The following is a 17,070-nucleotide window of genomic DNA, read 5'->3' on the forward strand; positions in this document are numbered from 1 at the left end:
GAAACTACGTTGATCCTAGCTAGATGACCTACCCTGTGCTCCCCTTGAAAAATGCGCAGATTGGCCTAGAGTTCCCTTACACCCTGCCTGGTATTCCTCTTGAAAACTGTGCAATTCTGCCTCCCAGCTGGGTTTTACCCCACAGCGGTCTCTGTTATCTTGAATTGCACAAATCTATCTCCTAGTGAAATCTACGCAGTTTTTACCAACAATGCTCTGGAGCCTTGCATCCTGGCATGAGTTGTGCTCTGCACAAGTTCAATGCCTTGTCCCTCTCTCGGTCACCTACACCAAAATAGAAAATAATGCATCATGTTAGACTAGGATATTTTTGGATTTGATGTCGTCTCGTCATGAGTGATTGCAGGAATAGGTAAATTGATGAGATATGGTGCCACGACAAACAAGATGGAAAAGGAGCGCACGCTAGAAGACTTTCTCACAGTTGAGCGAATGCATGAAGCACATTGAGTATCGAGAAAAGAGACACATACACATGCACCATCAAGCAAATACCAAGACCATCAAAGACCCCACAGACTTTGCCATGCGAAGGTGAAGACATGTTACACCGAGAGCATCCCATCACTCAGTAGTACAGCAGCTCGACACGGACACCATAGTCAGCTAGTACATGTCAGCAATGTCATGTCGATTTGTGTCATGAGTTGGCTCAGCCACATCACTACGATGGGAGATACTTGTTGTAATCAATGTAATTTAAAGTGGAAGTCCAAGAGACCCACATATGAAGTTGAATAGTCCTGTAAAGTTGAAAATTCATAGGAAGTGAAGCAGTCATGAGGGAAGTCGAAGAGTCATAAGGTTCAATTATTCCCCCTTGGCTATATATACCCCCTCATTGTATGAGCAAAGGACTTTTCATCTTGGCTCCTCCCTCATAGCCTTGAGAGTTCGTAGTCTATTCTTTGAGGAGTGAGCAGTGACTCCAACGTCCCACTACTGGGGCTAGTGATGTATGGTGTACAGATGTGTCATGGATATTTTTCTTAATTCATAATCCTCTCTCAGGCCAGCATGTGTTTCACGCATGTTTTATATCCGTTTGTAAGACTATTCTATAAATGTTTGTAATGCATGTTTTCTTACCCTATACTAAGATAATTGAACTAATTCAGTTATTTTGGTACTCATATTGTTGAAGATGTGTTGTATTGTTTATCATTGTTGTCGCGTTCGTGTGGACTACTCCGTCGGAAATTAGACAAACCATATTTGTGTTTCCTTGGTTTTAATGACTGTCACCCCTATTTCAATTATTCCGCTGGATGGTGTACGTGTTTTCCCTTGAACTTTGGTTTTCACGACTACCGCATCCGCTGTGGACTATTCCGCTAGATGCTGGACATACCCTTGTTATTGTTTGCATGTGTTTATTCCTAGGTTGGGACTATTCCCTCTCATCAAGAGGCTCACTTTACCTCCCCCTTTTGACAGTAAGAGAACCTGGACACAGAGTTACATTATGCACTCACCAGGCATACTCACCTCGCTTTCTTGAAGTTACAAGAATAACACTCTCATGTGTTGAATAGCAAGAGCTAAGACAAATCTCCAAGATAATGGAAATTGGGCCATCATACTAGATGCGACTCCTACACCAAATGGTATGAGGTCTAGTTGGGACTTCATACCAGGGAGATCCCATGAATGTTGGCGGGTCCAGCACCATCAACATTTCTAGCGCTAGAAGGAGGGCCACTAGTAGTTTATGGTTGAATGTCCTCTCAACCCCACGTATCCATCATCTGGTCAAGGAAGTAACACAAACTCCCTCTCTCCCACACACAACTCTGAAGTTGGTTACTCCTCACCTCCTAGACCCGAACAAGAAATTTCATATCATCACCTTCGCTCTGTCTGTCCCATCACCCGTCAGTTTTCCAAAGTTGTTGGACTGATCCTAGGAGTACACAATATTCCCTCTTCGTAGAGGAAGAAAAAGACTACACCCACAGGAGTGGTAGTCTCGTATGTTGAAGAAGTAATCCTCGCCACTCTTGAAGAGCTGGCAGAAGTTGTTGAGAACAAAGAGGAACCTCTTGTTTTCTTATAAGGAGAAGAAGTTAAAAACATACTCTTGGGCTCAGGTTCCGGCATAGGTAGCAGAGGAGAAGGCAGCGAAGGAGGCACAAGCGAAGATGAACCAACATATTCGGAGATTGAACCATCTGATTTAGAAGAAGAGGAGGAGTACAAAGAAGATGAAAATATACCTAATCAAAATCTGGAATGGATGACACAGGGCCCATTAACACTCCAAGGTGCCTTGCACAATATCCCAATGCATGCAAAGAAGTTGTTAATGAAGTATGACCCTGACAAAGCAGTGAAGGCAAAAGACCATCTAGACATGTTCTACCTACATCTACAAACACTCGAGGTAAGTTATCACGATGTTGCATGTAGATTGTTTCCATGTACCTTAGATGGTAGAGAAGTTGTATGGTGCCACAACCTTCTTGTCAACTCCATTTAGAACTGGGGGATGTTCAAGAGAATCTTCCTTCAGAAATTTGTAGATGACAAAACCCCCACCATATTGTTGAAAGAATTGGGTAGTCTTAAGATGGAGCCGAAAGAAAAAAGTGAAAGACTTCAACCATAGGTTTAACCATATTTTGAATAAGTTCACTGCAGACACAAACCTCATGACTCCATCACAGTCGACTACTACACGTCTGCACTACCGACCAACATTGCACAGTTCGTCAAGCGAGCTGCGAAACCAACACTTTCCGAAAATTGCCAAGAAGAAATTGATGTGGAGAAAGACCTGCGTGTGATTAGAGTCATTGTAAATGATGAACTAGCTAAGGACTCCAAAGACGTAGGCAGGAGGTCCCATACTGCTATGAGTAAGGTAAAGGAAAAGGAAACAAGTGAAATTGAGACCCTTACTCGTCTCCTCAAGTCCTTGACAACTAAAGTAGCAGAACTCAAGCAACGAACAACCGAGACAACAATAAGCAACAGACCTTCCAGTTTTTCACGCAGGAAGAATGTGACATCAGGTAGTAGCAGTAGCCACCTGGCTAAATCTGTGTAGAGTTCAAATGTTGTGTTCCAAACGGACCTGATTTCGAAGGATAACTTCTGTGAGTTCCACCAAGCATGACATTCAGAGAAGACCTATCCAGATTGGAACCAAGTTATGGGCTTTGTGGCTTCAAGGATGAAAGATCACTTTAACGCCAATGAGCATGTTCAATCGGAAGATGAAGATATTGAAGAAAATGTTGCATCTGATGAAGCTCCAAGTTCTGGGCACATGGTTAACATGTATCAATGTCTAAATGCTTCCCAGAAGAAAACAACCATCGAGAAGGAGCCCCCAAAACAGAACAGTCGATACAACTTGAGAAGTCAAGGGGCTCCTACTGTGATTGAGATACCGAAAGAGAAATTCAAGCAAATGATCAGAAAAGTTGATCCACCAGCATCCTCAACACAGAAAACACAAAGTAAGTCCAGGAAGATAGCTACAACGAAAGATACATCCTTGAGCAACACAATTCAAAACACTCCACCGGATAGTACAAACACAAGTCTTCCCCTGGACAACTCGGTGAGTCTTCCCACTTTGGATTACAATATTGTTGAAGACATGAAGAAGACCTATGTGAACATCTCTCTATACGAGCTTACCAAACTCACAGGTCAGTGGGATATTCTTTTGCGTACACTGGGGCAAACCTTCACAGACAATGTTTCCTCTTCCAGTGAGGGACCAAGTATCCCGGATCACTCGCATTTGTACTCAACGTGCTTTGAATGGAAGAAGCAAACTCGATCTTCCCACCATTTTTGTTAACATTTGAAATATTCAACTTCAATGTCCACAACTGTTTGGTTGACTCTGGCGCATTGGTCAATGTCATGCCACTCTCCATTGCTAAACAGATCAATGCACAATGGAGCAGTACAGCTACGTAGATCATCCAACTTGACCAAACATGTGTACCAACCATTGGTGAACTCCAGGATGTGATCATCCAGTTATCATCTGATGGATGAGTTCACCAGTGCATCAACATTGTGATCGTGGACATCCCAGAAGAATATGGCTTATTGCTTAGTAGAGACTGGTCCAAAAGTTGCAAGGATATTTTTCTACATACTGGTCACACTTATGGCTTCCGTACCAGGGTAGAAACAACCAGATTCGAGTGTTTTCAGAGAGATACATGAAACACAATGTTACTCCCTTGAATGGTCAGAATGAACCATTGGCTTTCGCAAAACTTATGTTTGGCAATTGCTTTCTGGAAACATAGTTGGGGTGTTATCTTGCACAGTCGAGCCCCACCCCACCAGATACACAGTTGGATCTCCTTCCTTGCCCAACTGGTGAAAATGAAACTTGTACAATACTTTGTAACAATAGTAACACTAATATTTGTAGTACTAGACCGGTAAGCGTTCCTTGTACAGGCAACTTGTGGACCTTCTATTTTATTGGATCCAAAACACAGGATGGCTCTCGATATGGGTGTGTTTTGATTGACCGAAGGAAAATAAAACATTTAGTCTCAAGCCATTTGGAGTTCGAGTGCACAAACAACACTGCTAAATATGAAGCACTCATCTTGGGTTTGCACAAAGCCCTCAGCGTCAACGTTGCTATGCTAAAAGTGGTAGGTGATTTAGAGATTGTGGTATGACAAGTATGTAACACCATATATTGTGTCTCACCTCATCTTAAGAGTTACCAACAAGAGGTATGGCGACTTATTTCTAATTTCCAAGCTTTTAATATCATATCTATACCAAGAATGTGCAATGCAGTTGCAGAGGCTCTGGAAAATGCAACTGCTAGGATGACAGCGGTTGGGGATAGATTTACTACTAAAATATTATATAAGCCATCTATCCCTAACAACATCACTAATTTGCATGTTTTTGATGATGATGAACAAATACTGCATTTCATGGCCAACGTTGATGTCTTCAAAGACGCAACGATAGATGAAGACATGCATGAGCAGTCTCTGCAAGACACAACTGATGACAGTAAAGGAAACCCCATCCCCAAGGGTGTGGTTTCACTTGAGAAACTCTATGACTTGCAAAACCGCTTCAAAGGGCCCAGGAACACCAAAACCCATAGTTCCACACTGATGCATGAACAAATTAACCTGGGAATAGAAAGAGATTCGAAGTTCATAAATCTCGGTACGTGTTGCACACCAGAGGAGCGGCAAGCCTTTGTCCACCTATTTAGATAGTACCGTGATGTATTCACATGGACATATGATGACTTGAAAACATATGACACGCAAATAATACAACACATCATTCCGATCAAAGAAGGGGTCAAGCCATTTCAGTAGAAGCTCAGAAAAGTGCATCCATCACTTGAACCCCTCATACAAAAATAATTGACTAAGTTGTTGGATTCTCATATCATTTATAAGGTTCTTCATTCTACTTGGGTTTCAAATTTACTTCCTGCAAGAAAGAAGTCTGGGGAAATCTGCTTGTGCGTAGATTTCTGAAATCTGAATGACGCCTCAGACAAAGACAACTACCCTGGATTGTATATGGAGAACATCTTGTAGATAGTATCTGGAGAAGAAATGCTCTCTCCTTGATAGATTTTCCAGATATAACCAGGTTCTGGTAGCAGAACCTGATAGACTTAAAACTACTTTTCATACCAAGTGGGGTATGTTCGGTTACCGAAGAATTCCATTTGGGTGGGTAAACGCAGGAACAAATTTTTAGCACGCTATGGACATCGCTTTCTGTGGGCTCATCGAATAGAGCGTGGTGGTCTACCTTGACGACGTGACAATATTTTCCAGAAAGAAGTCAGACCACCTGTGTCATCTTAAGAAGATATTTGAGCGATGTCAACAGTACGAGATATCCTCGAATCCCAAGAAGAGCGTATTTGCAGTGTCTGAGGGGAACCTCCTTGGGCATATCATCACCAAGAGTGGGATCAAGGTGATCCAAACTGAGTTTAGACTATCACGCAGATTCCTCACCCAGTCAACAAGAAAGCTATGCAATCCTTCTTGGGGAAGATCAACTTCCTTCGGAAGTTCATCTCAGATTATGCGCAAATCGTCAAACCTATCGAAGACATGATAAAGAAGAATGTAGTTTATAGATGGGGGAAGAAGGAAAAGGGTTTGTTCACCCGTATCAATAAGGGAATAGAAGATGCACATGTGTTGTACATCCCATATTTTAGCAAATATTTCTTTCTTTATACATTCGCTTCCGACAATTCACTCACTGCAGTGCTCACACAGAAGGATGAGCTGAACAATGAATGTCCCATCTCCTTCATGAGCGCGAGCATGCAGGGACCCGAGCTCAACTATCCTGCCATGGATAAACAAGCATATGATGTATACAAGGCGATGAAACATTTCAGACCCTACCTGCTGAAAAATCATTGCATAGTCTTTGTGCCACACCCAGCAGTCAGAGCACTGCTCGTTCAACAAGAGTTGGGTGAAAGACATGCAAACTGGATGATAGGACTGCAAGAGTATGATCTTGATATCAAGCCAATTCACACTGTCAAGGGTCACGATCTCTTTAGACTTGCAGTAGAAGTAGTACACGCGCAAGAGGAAGAAGAAGAGCTCGTCGGTTAGGAGCAAGAAATCGACATGTATAATGTAGAGCAAGCACCACCCACTTCACACAACAACTCTTGGTACGAAGAAGTGTGCCAATACCTTGAGCACGACACCATATGTAGAAAATCTTGTAGATTCACAAGCTCATGTAATCTACTAAAACAAGAGACAAGAATATACTTCTACTCTTTATAGCAGGAGCCCATAAAGATAGAGCAAAACAATAATCGACAAAAGGAAGAACATCAATGGCACATAACACAATAAATATCCAGGGAAAGACACAACTCAAAACCCCGCTACCATATTGTATTAATCCAGAAAATCAAGATGAAATTACAATGCTTGTTCTCTCAAGAACAATCCCAGCACTCAATAAATTCAATCTCCAACTCATAAGCAAGCTCAAGGCCAAATCTTAACCTCTTCACAAGCTCTCCAAGTCTCTATTCCAATGTGTAATTCCTATGGAGGATAGCTTGTATTTAAAGGGAAATAAAGCCTCTAAAAACTACGCAATCCCTTAAGGATCAGTTCCTAAATGCATGCACTATCAGTGCAACTCAGAAAAATCTAAAACAAATAGTACACTGTCCATGCACTCTAGTCTCAACTGGGTCTTTCTCAGAATTGACATGCATGAGTTTATGATGAGTAAATATTTAGTTAACTAGAGTAGCACTAGTTGAGTGCACTAACGCATCAACTGTCTGTTAACTCACTATTAGTTCCTCAAATAGTTTGGAACTAATTTAACTGGACTTAACTCGATAAACTGAGTTAACTAATTACAACTCATACTTAACTGATCCTGGACCCCTATAATATAGGGAGAACATATACACGACTTTAGAAAGACTTACAGCTCAAAATTCCTAAGTTAACTAAGTCAACTCACTCTAGTTAACTATTACAAGTTGCTATGAGAATAAAATTTGATTTTAATTCTCAGTTTAATTCAAGGACAAATTAAACTGGAACTTCTGGATTCTATTTTTATCGTTTCATGTTGGAATTTTGAACACCGTGCTGAAAATGAACCGAAACAGAGAAGTTGGTATTCAACTAGTGTGTCGTCAAGTGTTGTAGCGACTACAACACCCTCCAAAATTTTGGCCTGTATCCAAATTTCAGAGCCTTCCTTGATTTTTCCCCTTGATGGTTGGAAACATTTGGGTTCATCCCATGAGCTCTTATCAAGTCTTCACACCCCTTTTTGCTTGATTGACCACTGGTCGTCTTTTCGCATCTTGGTCGCTATGTCATGCTTGCGAGTTTGTTCTGGAAATTTTGAAGGTTTGTCTTTGTGTGCATGAGTTGTTTTTGCTCTATCGACTTCGGTCTCACTCACAGACAAATTTGAAACACTGTCACGCAAGTGTCGTCATGGTCGTTCAAAGGCATATCTCAACTTTTGCACTTGTCACTCTTAACCTTTGAGTCAGTCTCACTGAGCACATGATTTTCTTATTGGTTTGAGGTGTCTTGTCATCTATTCGTGCTAAGTGTGTGATCACAATGTCATGTATGTACAAGTTCACTTGCTTGCACACTTAGTCATTTCTCCGGAAAATATGTCGACTTAACAACCCTCCTTCAATCAAACACTAATCTCAGTGACCTTGCATTGCTGCCCAGAACTGCATAGAGCTTGAGGTGGTCCTCCAGGCATCCTCCATTGTGCAATTCCAGAAATGAGCCAGCTAACTGTCTCCCAGAACCGCGTAGAAGTATTCCTAGAACCCGATCCAGTCTGTGCTTCCCGCAAGTCCATCCATCAAACCTCCCGCTAGTCAACCAGAAAAAATGACTTGAGTTGTGATCCAGGGTTACACTGATCTCCAAAGATGTGTAGAACTTGTCCAACCTGACTACCTTGCACTGCCTACAAAAATTGCGCAGACATGTGGGACATGCCTCTACTGCCTATCACTTCATTGTCCTGGGAAATTGCGCAGATATGACAAGCAAGATTCCCTACTGGCCTGCTCTATTCTCCCTTAGAAAATTGCACAGATTTGTCTGTCACCTGCCCTTCTTCCCCACTATGAAATCAGACCTAAAATTGTACATTTATGTCAGAGGCTGGACTGCCTCCTAGAATTGCGCAATGTTGATCAGCACCTCCTACAACCTGATCTTGTCCTCCTCTGGAAAACTGCGCAGATTTTCCTGCCAGTGTTTCCTACTACCTGCACTGTCTTCCCTGGAGAAACTATGTAGATCCCAGCTAGATGACCTGCCCTGTGCTCCCCTTGAAAATTACACATATTGGCCTAGTAGTTCCCCGACACCCTGCCTAGTCTTCCTCCCGAAAACTGCACAATTCTGCCTCCTAGCTAGGTTTTACCCCCCAGCTATCACTGCTATCTCTAATTGCGCAAACCTGTCTCCTAGTGACATCTACACAGTTTTTCCTGAGACTGCTCCAGAGCCTCGCGTCCCGGCTTGAGTTGTGCTCTACACAAGTTCAGTGCCTTGTCCCTCTCCCGGTCACCTGCACCGAAATGGAAAATAATGCATCATGTTAGACTAGGAGATTTTTGGATTTGATGTCATCTCGTCATGAGTGATTGCAAGAATAGGTACATTGATGAAACATGGTGCGACAACAAACGAGATGGAAAGGGAGTGCATGCTAGAAGACTTCCTTGAAGTTGAACGAACGCACAAAGCACATTGAGCAGCGAGTAAAAGGGAAACATACACATGCACCATCAAGAAAATACCAAGACCATCGAAGACCCCACACATTTTCCATGCGGAGGTGAATACATGTTACACCGAGAGCATACCATCACTCAACAACACAACAATTTGACACAGACACCACAATCAGCCAGTACATGTCAGCAGTGTCATGTCAAGTTGTGTCATGAGTTGGTTCGGCTACATCACTACTATGGGCCATACTTGTTGTAATCAATGTAATGTAAAGCGGCAGTCCAAGAGACCCTCATATGAATTTGAAGAGTCATATAAAGTCAAATAGTCATGAGGGAATTCAGAGAGTCACAAGGGTTAGTTATTCCCCCTTGGCTATATATACCCCCTCATTGCATGAGCAAAGGACTTTTCACCTTGGCTCCTCCCACATAGCCTTGAGAGTTTGTAGTCTATTCTTTAAGGAGCGAGCAATGGCTCCAACGTGCCACTACTGGGGCTAGTGATGTATGATATATATATATGTGTCTCAAGCCAACTCATTTTCACGCATGTTTTGTATTCATTTGTAAGACTATTCTTTAAATGTTTGTAATGCATGTTTTCTTAACCTGTACTAAGATAGTTGAACTACTTCGGTTATTTTAGTACTCATATTGTTGAAGATGTGTTGTATTGTTTATCACTTTTGTCTCATTTGTGTGGAATACTCCGTCGGACATTAGACATACCATATTTGTGTTTCCTTGGTTTTAACAACCGTCACCCCCATGTGGACTATTCCATTGGACAGTGTACATGTTTTCCCTTCAACTTTGGTTTTCACGACTGTCGCATCCGTCATGGACTATTCTGTTGGATGTTGGACAGACACTTTTTGTTTTTCATGTGTGTTTCTTCTTGGGTTGGGACTATTCCCTCTCATCGAGAGGCTCACTTTACCTCCCCCTTTTGACAATAAGAGAACCTAGACACAAATTTACATTCCACACTCACCAAGCATACTCACCTCGATTTCTTGAAGTTACAAGCATAACACTCTCATCTACTGAACAACAAGAGCTAAGGCAAATCTCTAAGATAATGGAAACCGGGCCATCGTACCGGATGGGACTACTATACCAAACATTGTGAGGTCTAGTTGGGACTTCATATTGGGGAGGTCCCATGAATGTTGGTGGGTCTATCACTGTCAAGGCGCTCTAATCTACCTATTTACTTAGTTCTCCAACAAAATATTGTTGAGTCATCCTATAATTCATTCTATGGAATTCTTGTTTTGAGTTGCTAGCTTTGGTAATTTTTTTTAAATTTCAAGTGGTTGGTGTGAAATAGGATGCCTAATAACATATACCTACATTTGAGCATTGAATTTTGGAAATTTGGACAAGTCAGAATTAAATTTTCTTGCATCCCATGTATATGTTAGGAATATTTCATGTAGATATAATATTGGAGCACTATGACATATAGATTGACATGGGAAAACTTCGGGAATCAAGATAATTATGTTGATATGGAGCAAAATATTCGAGTAGTTATTAACTTAAACTCAAGATTTGTTATTTAGTTCAAAGTTAATCATTGAATTTTTTTGAAGCAACACAATTATCCTCAACCATTGAACATGGATATTGATGAAGGATTATGGGGAATGATCAAGGGCATGGTGTTATAAATAATCACGAAGGAACCTATTATTATGTAATGCATCATTAGAGAAATTTTGAGGTAAAAAGTAGGCCTTAAAAATTGTGTTATCAACATAAGAACCAATAGGATTCAAGATGATGATGTTAACCACATAGATAAATGGTTCTATAGGGAACTTGGAAAAAAAGAAAAGAAAAATTACATTTTTTTAATCATACTTTTGAGTTGTCTCCTTATAGGGTTAATTAAATTTCAAGTGCAGAGGTACTTGATGGATGCAAATTTAATTCCACGTTCAGCGAGTACCCATTGTACATCCTTTTAATTGCCATGGAATAAAATAAACTAGAAATGCATAGATTAATTTATGCAGATAATGAATGTACATGCATTCAATTGCTTAAAGAGTTAAATTACTTTAGAGATACTATTTTTTATATTATATATATATATATACACATACATGTTTAAGTATATTTATTGATTTGTTAAATCACTTTAGAGATATTATTATTATTATTAGCTATATATATATATATATATATTACGATAGATGTTTAAGTATATGTCTTGATTTGTTAGGATCACGAAACACCGAGAGAAGTGGTGGTTTCAAAAGACACCGATGTTTTGGATCCTAATGGCCACTAGGAAAAATTAACGTGGAGTTTTTTGGCCTTTAAATAAGCTACATTAGAGATGAATACCATGGGTAAAACCATGGGTTCTCATAAACCTAGAACTCGGAAACTGCAAGTGAATTGACCAAGTCAAGTTTACCTGAACCATCCTACTAATTCCCCCCATTAAACTTGAATCGAGGAGATTAACTTGGTCCCAATCATTCATCAACCATCTCACTTGAGATCCCACATGCCGCCCCAATCTAGGATACTGGTACACCTATTATTGGTTTGATGGGGCCTAACCTAGGTTCAACTTTAACTGCGCCAACCAGAAAAAACCTAACTGCTGGCCCTTTCGGAAACAGCTTGCGTAGCACAGGTTACAGTCTCACCCTAAGCAGTATTGGCGGAAGCTAGAACCAGGTTTCCACATCCAGAGGCTTGTGTGATGTGTTCCTACAGCTTTTTTGGCTTAGATCTACCTTCGTGCAAATTTATCCCTTCCGAACAGACAACTACACAAATCTATCTAAACGACATCCAGATCTTTGTGAAGGTACTTAATTGTACTTATCATGCATAAAAATTACAGATCTACTAGTTTCACGTAGTAAATAAGAATCACTTCATATAAAACATATCATAGAGCGAAGATACATAAAAATTAGCAGGAGTAAATAACAAGGTACAGGTGCATCAGAATTGTCTCAAAACAATCTTTATTAAGTATAAATGTTCAATTATAGAATTATTATCACTGCACAATGAGCTGCAATGGACCGTGCACTCAGCTTGCAAACTTACTAAGGTCTCCACGCACTCAGCTGCAGGAGCCTTCCCCTTTCGCCTAAGTACAGGTAACAGACATTTCCTGCCTTAGCACCTTGCCCATACAATGATTCTTCACTACTTGATTCCTTTCTAGACTCACTATGACCCATCTATTTATAGTGTTTTCTTTCTAATACCATGGTCCGCGGACTATGGGCGGGTCTTAAAATAACTCTATCACCTACCCAACTAAGGGACTAAAGCCCCTTTTGAATTCTACTAGCTTCATGCTCCACTTCCACATTTCACAGAGACTTTACATTCATTACAAAAGATATTACAAAATTTGCCCAAAACTTTAACAAAATTGACCCCAGGGACCCCATCCCACCAAGCCCCCAACACAAATTGGGTTACTCGCCCTCGAGTCACTCAACTGGCACATATATCTTATTGCGAAGGTCGTTGAAATCCACTTTCAACACCTATATGTTAGCAGTACCCTACACCGCGACCTGTTGCACTTCATCTACCAGCTTTTCTGTGGTTGAGCCTTCCATCGCGAGGCACATCGTTTGTTGTGCTTACTGGAGTGTCTTCAACTTCTCTTGGATTGGCAGAGTAAGTTGGCTTATTTCCTTTGTCAAGGGTTGTATTTTGTCCTTTAATACAGCCTCTTTTCTCTGCGCTTCTTCAATTTGTAATTGCAGTTGTTTTCCTTCTTACAGTTGAGCGAGGCATTGGACTGGCGCCAAAGTGCGTGCAGTCACCCTGACTTCATAAAAAAATTTCTACATCTCCCGGATATTTGTGCCAAGTTTCTGCAGGCTTGTTTCTTCCTGCAAAGTCGTCCATAATTCCATTGCCTATTCGAAGATCAGTGTGCAGCTTGTGACTGTTGCATCCAAAGTGTCTATTCTCTCCCTGATGACTGCTTTGCTTTGCTCCCAGAATTCTGGCAGACTGGTTGGATGAAATTTCAATTCGAGCTCTGAGAGCTTCATTTGGAACTCAAATGTTACATGGTTGAACTCATCCTTCGATTCTCTGACTGCAGCAACCAACTTTTGAATCTTCTTTGCTGCTGTTGTATCTTCTGGAATGTGAAGTTCTAGTAGCATCTGACATGCCTGTGTAATTTTTGCCTCCAAGCTCTGGCTTCATGCGACCAGCTCTTCCTTTTCCTTCAGTACCTGAGCCTTTTTGGCGAACATCTACTAATTTTTCATCTTCACCTCACTGATAACTAATAGTGTGCATCGCTCCCTAATCTTGAGCTCGTTTGGTACCCCCTGATGAAGTGCATGGAGGGTCTGAATAGGCAACGCAGCTAAGTTGACACCCACATCCTTGACCTATCCGAGATGGGTGTTTGCTTCATCTTCCTCTACATGCAGTGAGCCTTCTAGTAATGGAATGACTCTGAGGTCCAGAGTCCTATCTGTGTCCAGCACAGTCGTGCTAACTTGCTGCAAGCTTGCTTGAATCCCACTCGCCTGTCCCACGCTTGCTTGAAGTCGACCTATTTGAATCTGCAAGTCACGCAGATCCTTCTGCATGTTCCCTAGTGCCTGTTGGTATTGTTGTTCAAATTGTGTCCACAACTCTGTTGTTGTGTCACAGACCTTATCTCCGATCACATCCAAGTCCCCCTTAGTGAGGACCATTGGATCTACATGTACGTGCTTGTCCGACTTCCGCTTCTTCCTGGGTCTGGAAGTCGTTTCCTTCTGGCGCTTTGTGATTCTAAAAGGAGTGATATGCTCCTCACCACCACCTCCTTCCTCCTCAAACCCTTCCTTATCCGTATTATGTTGAGAATAAGACTCCTCAACCTCCAATGTGGCCTCCTTCGCGGCGCGCTCCTTGTCAGCAACTTCCTTCTTTCTTTGTGCTACTTTTTCTTGGGCTGCTGCCTACTCAGCCCCTTTCTTTTTCTGTGTTGCTTTCTCTCGAGCGGTAGCCTACTCAGCTTCCTTTTGCTTCTATGTTGTTGTGGCCTGCGTGGGGGAACTTTCCACGGCCATGCTTGTTCTTGCGCCGAGATCTAATGGTTGTCACCGCCCACCGTACCATTTCCCCACGACTTCCTGTACATCTGCGTCAGTGACTAGGTATGGAAACTTGTACCATACTTTCTTAGGATCTCGTCTCGTGCGGATGGATACGTTGTGAAAATTTGCTTTAAACTCCGCGTAGGCCTCCAACTGCTCAAACAAGGTAGGTGACAGCCTCGGCCTCTGGTTGATCACCGTGCGGAGGTCCATCTCGACCAGCACCCAGAATATCTTTGTCTCCATGACCCTCTCTAGATCCTTTGTTGCCCACAACGAAGCGAACTTCGCAGCCTCTGGTAAATTGGCATCCTATGGAGGGAACTGACTGTCTTCTGGCAGTCTCCACACAACTAGGGAAATTAACAACAACAACCAGGCATAGTGGAATGCCTTGTCGTCGTCCTGTGCTTCGTGACAATTCAACAGAAACTCTTTGTAGAGATACTGCACCCAGTTGTATTGCACCCCCTTCATGCATTGTGCAGCGAATGAAATGACTAGTGTTGACACCTCATCCACGCGAGATTTTCTCATGACCTTGCAAGCCAAAATCTGGGCAGCAAACTGCACTACCTTGTCTGTGATGGAACAGATAGAGTATCCGCGCGACTTCTTCACTAAGCCAAATTTGTTCTTCATTCTATCTGCGAGTTGTTTTTCTTTACTCTTGCCTCCAAACTCCTCGGCTGGATCCACCCCTTGGTAGGGAAACCTGGTGATACGGTGGATCAACATATCTGTGATGGGATGGGCTCTCCCAACCAAAGACACCCATCATGAACCAGTGTAAGCAATTGGCATATGCACACCGTGTTTATAGTGGTTCTACTAAAATGTGGTAACCATAACATATTTAACAACCTAGAATTTTCAACCCCGCAACCCACTTCATGGGTTCCAGTAACATGACTCTGGTTTCCTCATAGTATAACTTCTCCAAATATTTGTTTGCCACCAAATGTGGTAATTTCTCGTGATCATCTAGATCCCAATCCTCCACTTTGAGTGCGGGAATGCGCCCTAAGAACACACCTTCAAATGTCACTTTCTCCGACAATAGTGGTGTAGAGACCATAAACTTGCCAAAATCAGGATCTTTCGGGACCTTCGCTTTACACTTTTGTAGAGGGATATACTTCGGGAGCCTAGTGATAGGTTCTCCCTCCTCAGCATCCAAATATTCAACCCCTTCGCTAAGCTTCTCTTCGTCAAGATCCAGGGGTTCGTGTGGCTGTTGTCCATCTTTCATTTTTAACGAACCTCCGTAGGGTTCTTCCTCGATAAGTGCCTCACTGGAACATCCTGTGGTTTCTTCTGTTTCTCCTTAGCATCGATGGTTTAGGCCTAGGCGACCTCGGCTCTGTAGGCACAGACGGTGTAGCTTCCATTTCCTACGTAATTTTAGGGGTTGCAGCTTCAGAAACAGCGGCTTCTATAGGATCAATCATTTTCTCAAGGAGGATCTTACGGTTCCAATCAGGTAAGTTTGCGAACTTCGACCGTGAAAGAAGTTCCTCCCAATCTTCTTGGTTCATAGACTTAAGGCAAGAAAATTCACAAGAAATTTTCAAAAGGCAAAGTGTTCTACTGCAGGCCAGCATGCCAGATTTATAGGCGATTTCAAATTCAAATCTGACCATTCCCTCCAATTTCTAATCATAAATGCATCTTTGGCGATAGATTACCAAATATTTTCACTATAAATGCAACCTACCCGCTCCTCCTAACGGTATTTTCGCCATCCAATTAGCTACAGTGCATCCAACGGCTCTTTTTGGACACTATTGTGCCGCCCCATCCTCCATGGCGCGGCTCTCTTGGTGCAACTTCTCCTAGCATACGTCTTGCTTCCCTCGTGTAGCCCCCTTACTTCGTTTTCCTAGTCTTCGAGAAGTTTATTTTATAGTCCCATACTTCCTTGCTATTGCCTAGAGTACTAAGATTGTCTTGCCATCATGGAATCATTGCATAGGGGCAAGATCCCCTTGATATAACTTCAGTCGACTTCCATTTACTCTTCTCGGAAATAATTCCCCATTCAACTTTGTGAGCTGAACTGCACCACCATCTATAATTTCCTTGATGACATAGGGTCCCAACCAGTGCATTTGAAACTTCCCAGGGAACTTCGTGAAATTTCATTCACCTTGAAGGTGTGTAGCTTAATATGTCGATCATGCCATGCCTTTCCACGCTCCTTTTGCACCTGTTGGTGAAATCTTGCTAAAAACATGTCTTCTTCTAACTCCAACGAAATCATTCACCTTGAACGTGTGTAGCTTAATATGTTGATCATGCCATGCCTTTCCATGCTCCTTTTGCACCTGTTGGTGAAATCCTGCTAAAAACCTATCTTCTTCTAACTCCAACCAAATCATTCACCTTGAATGTGTGTAGCTTAATATGTCGATCATGCCATGCCTTTCCGCGCTCCTTTTGCACCTGTTGGTGAAATCCTGCTAAAAACCTATCTTCTTCTAACTCCAACAACTGCATGAGGTGCTCCTCCATAGTCTCGCGGTCCGCCATATCAGTCAATGCTACAATTCACAAACTCAACACAATATACTCCATGGGAATCATAACCTCTATCCCATAGACCAGCCTGAATGGGGTTTGTCCTGTCAACTTCTTACACGTCGTCCTATATGCCCATAGGACCGCTGGTATGTGCACATC

This window comes from Pinus tabuliformis, chromosome 8, assembly GCF_031772625.1.
Source record: "Pinus tabuliformis cultivar Carrire ecotype Pingquan chromosome 8, CPIR1, whole genome shotgun sequence".
In the NCBI taxonomy this organism is placed as follows: Eukaryota; Viridiplantae; Streptophyta; class Pinopsida; order Pinales; family Pinaceae; genus Pinus; species Pinus tabuliformis.